The sequence below is a fragment of the Oratosquilla oratoria genome, chromosome 5 (genome assembly GCF_046742065.1).
Source record: "Oratosquilla oratoria isolate Oo_2021 chromosome 5, ASM4674206v1, whole genome shotgun sequence".
NCBI lineage: Eukaryota > Metazoa > Arthropoda > Malacostraca > Stomatopoda > Squillidae > Oratosquilla > Oratosquilla oratoria.
In genome coordinates this window covers 81,700,125-81,708,092 of record NC_134781.1, presented here as the reverse complement: position 1 = coordinate 81,708,092, position 7,968 = coordinate 81,700,125, and positions in this window count along the sequence as shown.

Here is a 7,968-nt window from a genome sequence, read left to right as displayed (position 1 = left end):
AAAAATATAAACTCAATTGCATAAATGAATTAATAAATAAAGGATTGCGTGATAAGTCAGTTGGTTAATTACATACATGAACTAGAAGTACACACACACATACACACACACACACACACACACACACACACACATACATATATATATATATATATATATATATATATATATATATATATATTTACATATACTGTATATGTATATACATGTATAAACATCTACTCATATGCACATATGCACACATATATACATACATACATGCATATGTACATACGCACAGACATATGTACATCAGGACATACATATATACATGCATAGATATATCCACATATACATGCATGCATACATATATACATACACTCGTGCATGTACTGTATATATACGTATATACACCCACATACATACATACATACAAACATACATACACACATTATTCTGTTTAACACATGCATGCATACATATATACATACACTCATGCATACATGTACTGTATATATACGTATACACACACATACATTCATACATACATACATACATACATACAAACATACATTTATACATACGTTATTCTGTTTAACACAATCTTACACATTTGTCTCTATCTCTGGCCCAATTTCACAACGTAATCAAAGAACGTGTAATGTGGATGACGTCACAACTGCGTCACGTGTAAAGTCCATGACGTCACACATGGTCAAGTGACGTCATGACGTGACATGACCACGCGGGATGTCCTCTGGAGAGGATCCAGAAATAAATCCAGCGTTTCTATCCTGATCGACACTCAAAGATAGAGAAATAAAGGAATAAATAAACAAATATACGAATAAATAAATATATAGATAAATAAGATATTTCATATTAACAAACAAACTCAGAACAAATACAGAGAAAAACACAAAGCAAATGAATGACGTATTCCAATGATATTTATTTAAGATGAATAATTCAATGAAAAAAATTATCACATTAATGATCCTGTAAACTAATTGTTCAAGTCCTACAACATAATTTCCGATATCCGAATTTTTTCTTCCTCAAACTCCGTTATCTGAAAATGTGTAAAATGAAAAAAAAAAAAACGAAAAAAAAAAAACGATATCGGAGAGGAAGTTCAACAGCGAAATTCTTTATCGTAAGAAGTTTTTCACTTCAGTGTCTTTCAGCTGAATGTGTCTGAAATTATCCATTTCAGGAGTTGCTGACTAAGGGAGTTCCTTGCAGACCCTGTAACCAGATGTTAGGTTCTTGGGCTACCTGAGCCTGACTACAAGGGGTCCCGAGGTCGGATGGTTTTTAGAAAATCGTTCTTTTTTTTAGCAAAAATCTTTTCTGCACTTTTTTCGCCGTTTTCGTTTACTCTTCATCTTTTCGCCCTCCCCCCACCTCCTCCGGAAATGGCCCTGATGGGCAGTGTTACCCACATTTCTATATCTATCTATACATATAAATCTATGTATGTCTGTATATATATATATATACATATATACATATATATGCATAGATAGATTTATATATATATGTATATATATATATATATATATATACACAAACGTACATACTCATATGATCATATATTTGTTATCATAATCATTAGCATTATTATCATTATTATTATTATTATTATTATTATTATTATTATTATCATTATTATTATCATTATTATTATTATTATCATTATTATTATTATTATTATTATCATTATTATTATCATTATTATTATTATTATCATTATTATTATTATTATTATCATTATTATTATTATTATTATTATTATTATTATTATTATTATTATTATTATTATTATTATTATCATTATTGTTGTTGTTGTTGTTGTTTTTATTAATATCATTTTTATCATTACTAATAATACTACCATCACTATTAATATTATTACTATCATTATCAATCATTATCATTACAATATCTATCATTACCATCATTACCTTTTTCAATTATTATTGTTATCATTATTAATCATTATCATTATTATTACAATTATCATTACCTTCTTTATCATTATTGATATTATCATTGTCATTACTCCCCCTTCTCCTTTCCAGCTACTTCCTCCTCCCAACGCCAAACTAAAATCCAGCGTGATCATCACAGCGAAAAAAACAATCCGCCAAAATTCCCCCATCATTTCTCCAACATGGCGCCAACTTTTAATCAACATTTCTCCAACATTCCATAGTACTCCACGAATACCACCCTCCCTCATCCCACCAACACAAAAGCGAACTGTTATTAATCAAAATATGTGTGCGTGTACATACTGTATATATATATATATATATATATATACATATATATATATATGATATATATATATCATATTATATATATATTCATATATATATATACATATATGACATATATATATATATATAATATATATATATATATATATATATATATATATATATATATATATACACATATGTGTGGGTGTGGGTGTGTGGAAATTGCTTGTGTGTGTGTGTGTGTGTGTGTGTGTGTGTGTGTGTGTGTGTGTGTGTGTGTGTGTGTGTGTGTGTGTGTGTGTGTGGGTGTGGGTGTGTGTGCGTATTATTTGTCTAGTTACCTGTTCATTTATAAATCTAATTGTTTGTTTATTTATTTACTTCCTTATTCATTTATTCATTCATGTATTCATCTATTCGTTTATTTATTTAATTCTCTATTCATTTAATTATTTATTTACTTCTCCATTTATTCATTTATCAATCTATTAGTTTATTCATTTATGGTGAGAAATAATCTAGCAATATATCAACTTACTGCCAACACCCATCCTGAGGCCTACCAACAGTGCCAACACTCGAAAAAGATCCTGACAACATAATTATATTTCTGCCATCACCGTACATGACTCAGCGCCAATACCAACATCCGGATGGATTGTCTACTGACACCATCTCAACAACACGTTATCCAGAGGCTGCCAACACCTTGCCAACAACCACAATCAACATCTATCACTGACACCATCCTACCAACACAACATACACGTTAACTATTACTATAAACTAGCTCACTAAATTTCGGGATTTTTTTTAAATAATAAAAATAATATTCAGAATCCCTGATATACAAAGGATTACAAAGGCGGAGCATACCGACAGGAGACCTTTTGATCCATATCTAGGTCGGATGCGAAAAAAAAATCATATTAATAATAAAACAATAAATAAAAGCTATAATAATGTAAATAACAAATAAATGCATAGGTATAGTTAAATAATAAACAAACAGGTAAATAGTAAATAATAATAAATTGACATATAACTAATAATAAATGAAAATCAGACAGACAAATGATGACAAAACAAAAGCAAAGAATATAAGATAAATTATAATCATTATAGCATCTTACTTAGGTATTTATCTAACTGATTCTTAAAGCTTCGAACTGAACTACATTGCACTACCTGTGCAGGAAGTTTATTCCATTCATTTACTACACGGTTGGCAAAGTTGTTTCTACCTACTTCCAAATTGAATCTATTTCCGGATAGTTTGAGACTATTGTTTCTTGTCTGATTCTCATTCAATGTGAAAATTTTGTCACTTTTGATGTTGTCAATTCCCTTTAAAATCTTAAAGACCTGTATCAAGTCACCTCTGAGTCTACGCTTTTTTAGGGAAAACAGATTCATGTGTTTTAGTCGATTTTCGATTTAAAAAATAAATTTTCGAATATTTCAACTTACCAACACCCCACATCAATCCTACCAACTTTTTGAAAAGCCTCTCACTGTCAACATCCCAATTTACCAACATTCCAATGACCTTCCAACACTGCTAAGCACGGGAGACTCAGTGACAACCTTGCCAACACACTATCTAAACCGATTACCATCACCCCAGTGCCCTTTTCCAACACTGCCAACACTCGAGAATCTCCCGAGGTGACATCATTCCTGCCAACGAGACATGACGTCACCAGCATTGTTAGAATTAATTTATCTTTTCGGGTGTCGCGGGCTTTGGTATTTGCGTCTTCGTTCACAGCTCGTAAGCGCGGAGGAAATGTAAACTACGTAGAGCTGCTCCGACCAATCACAATCCACGGATTAAACAGAAACGTTTTTAGAATTCTTGGTCTCATGTAAATAGTAGTAAAAGGGAGATTGAATTATAAAAAAGTATTCACGGAATTTTTTGCTAAAGTTATTCTCGATTCTAGAGATTAGCATTTTTAACAAGTCTAACCTTACATGGAACCTAACCTAACCTAACCCAACATAGATATAACCTAACCTAACCTAACCCAACATAGATATAACCTAACCTAACCCAGAATTGATATAACCTAACCTAACCTAATCCAGAATAAAGATAACCTAACGTAACCTAACCCAACATAAATATAACCTAACCTAACCCAATATAGATGTAACCTATCCTAACCTAACCCAACACAGATATAACCTAACCTAACCTAACCCAACATAAATATAACCTAACCCAACATACTAGATATAACCTAACCTAACCTAACCCAAACCAACATAGATGTAACCTAACTTAACCTAACCTAACCGAACATAGATATAACCTAACCTAACCTAATCTAACCCAATATAGATGTAACCTAACCTAACCTTAAGTTGTCTAATCTAGTCTGAGACAGTCAATAATTATTAAAATAATTTCCCTCTGCCCTTGGGAGCACAACATCCAAAGAACGATTCCCAACGAGATCCGCTCCGCATAAACAAAAACAATAATTATAATAATAATACTTGCAATAATAATGATAATAATAATAATAATAATAATAATAATAATAATAATAATAATAATAATAATAATAATAATAATAATAATAATAATAATGATAATAATAATAATAATAATAATAGTAATAATGATAATGATAATAGAAATTATAACAACAGCAACGACAATAATAATAATAATAATAATAATAATAATAATAATAATAATAATAATAATAACAATAATAATAATGATAATAATAATAATGATAATAATAATAATAATAATAATAATAATGATAACAATAATAATAATGATAATAAAAGTGGGTCATTACTATATATATATATATATATATATATATATATATATATATATATATATATACATATATATATATATATATATACATATATATATATATATATGTATATATATATAGTAATGTCCCACTTTGTGCGGTAGTGGCGCAATGGGAACCATGCTGCTCTCATATTCGCTTAGTCACGGGTTCGAATCCCGCACTCCTATCCGATTCTCAAGAGTGACTGGTACATAAGATCATAAGAATGGGAGACTGCAAGAGACCATAAAGCCTACACTAGGCAGTTCCATGTCCCTTACGACCTTTCACCAATAGTTTCAGCGCTCACTACATGGTTACCAAGTCCATTCTATTCGTCAACCGCTCAATTGGTTCGTCTATTTCCTTCTAAATCAATCCATTCTAAATCCATTACTAAGACTCCTGACCTGCTGTCTTAATATGATGACCTTGCCTGCGTCATCTTTAATAAGCCATTGGCCTAACAGTCACCCAAAGCGCATAATAGGGCAAAGGTGACGGCTTCGGCCGCAGCTACTCAGCGCCTCCTGGTGTAGGCTCCTCACTTCACTCCAGACTCCTCACCAGCTCAGCACCTCCTCAGCACAAACTCAGCATAACATGCTGACTTTTGTCCAATAGAGTTAAGTCAGCATATGCCCTTTTCCTGCTGAGTGGGGTTCCCCCCCTCAGCTGAATAAAATCGCCTGGCGGCAGTTGGAATAAAGTAAACCTATCCTGGATAGGGTCTGGGTCGATTGAGAGTCTGTTCGGATCGGGGACCGGGCCTCACGTGAATAAAGTATCTGAAGTTTGCCACAAAATGTATACGATAGAGGAAAAACTGAAGTTTACTGTTGATAATATTAATATCAAATATTCCGACAATAGTTCCAAAAACAATAATCACTATCATCATTATCATTGTTATTAATATTACTACTATTAATATTATTATCATCAGCAGCATCATCATTATTGTCATTACCATCTTATTATTACTATTATCTTTATCATCATCATTATTATCATTATCATTATTATTATTATTATTATCATTATTATTATTAATTATCATTATTATTATTATTATTATTATTATTATTATTATTACTATTACTATCATTATTATCATTGATTATTATTACTATCATTCCTGTTATGATAATTACTATGACTATCATTATTATTATTACCATTATCATTAGTAATAGCAGTAGTAGTAGTAGTAGTAAAAGTAGTAGTCGTAGTAGTGGTATCATCATTGCTATCGTTATAATCTTTATTATTCTGCTGATGTTGCCACTGATATTCCCACTATCACTATTTTCTTAAATATTATGAAACTCAAGACACAGTGTAGAGGAACCTTAGAACCCCCCACTCTACCTGGAAAACGATACCATGAACAGCTGTCGCACTCTCAACCACAATATCCCCCCCTCAACTCCCCCCCAACTCCCCTCCTTCGAGACACCCCTACAAGCAGCTGCTGGTCTCTAAGCTACTAACGTCTCCCCTCCCTTACCCTATCCCCCCTCCTCCTCCTCCTTCCCCTCTTTTCAGAGGACCCTATGATTTGACAGCTGTTTCATTGTCGAGTATTATCTTTGTCTTCCTCCTCTTCCCTTCCCGTAACCCCCTTAGGGAACCGCGATCGAAGGCTCCCAACGCCCGGATTTGGTTATTTTATTTATATTGCTGCTACTAGCGATTTGTCTTATACATATATATATATACATATATATATATATGTGTGTGTGTGTGTGTGTGTGTGTGTGTGTGTGTGTGTGTGTGTGTGTGTGTGTGTGTGTGTGTGTGTGTTTGTGTGTGTGTGTGTGTGTGTGTGTGTGTGTGTGTGTGTGTGTGTGTGTGTGTGTGTGTGTGTGTGTGTGTGTGTGTGTGTTTGTATGCGTATGTGTGTGCGCGCGCGCGCGCGTGTGTGGGATTGTTTATGTGTGTATGCATCTTACACATACTTCATTAAAGAAGCACATTTCAAAACCTTACAAAGTTTAAGAACAATAACAAATTTGCCGCCATTTTGGCGGAGACAAGACGAGACAAGACAAGACAGAAGCCAATCATCTCCCTGGCGAGCCCTAAGGTAAGATGAACCAAATCAGCCTCAAGTGCCGACGATCAAACAAGTCATCGACTCCTTGACAATCAAACTCCACCTGACGCCACTCTGTCAGAACTCACAATCCACTTGACTCTCGACCCAAGTGGATTGTCTCTCCAAGTGACCGAGACTTGTCGGCCATTACGCAAAAATTATTTCTTTCCCGACCGTCCCCCCCCCCCTCCCCAGCTACTTTTGGATTCTTCGTTCCAGTGGATGGACGAAGCGGCTTGCAGCATCTTCCAATATATGACCAATCGCGTGCAAGCAAGGGGGCGTGGCCTCCGTGCAAAGGAGGAAGATCAGTGAGGGTTAGCCTACAAAAACTTGGATATAAGGTAGTGGGAGGAGTTTATGTGCGCATTTAGGTATAGGCTGGTGGGACGGGCTTGCGTGTAAGCCTGAGTATAGACTGAAGGGAGGGGTTTATATGCAAGCTTGAGTATAGGCTGGTGGGAGGGGCTTATATGCATGCAAAATTGGGTATAGGCTGATAAGACGGGCTTCTATACAAGCCTGTGTCTTGGCTGGTGGGAGGGGCTTATGGGAAAGCCTGAGTATAGGCTGGTGGGAGGGGCTTCTATGCAAGCCTGGGTATCGGCTGGTGGGAGGGGTTTATGTTCAAGCCTGGGGTATAAGGTAGTGGGAGGGGCTTATGGGCAAGCCTGGGTATAGGCTGGTGGGAGGGGCTTATGTCTAAGCCTGGGTATAGGCTGGTGGGAGGGGCTTATGGTTAAACCTGGGTATAGGCTGGTGGGAGGGGCTTGCGTGCAAACCTGGAAATAGGCTA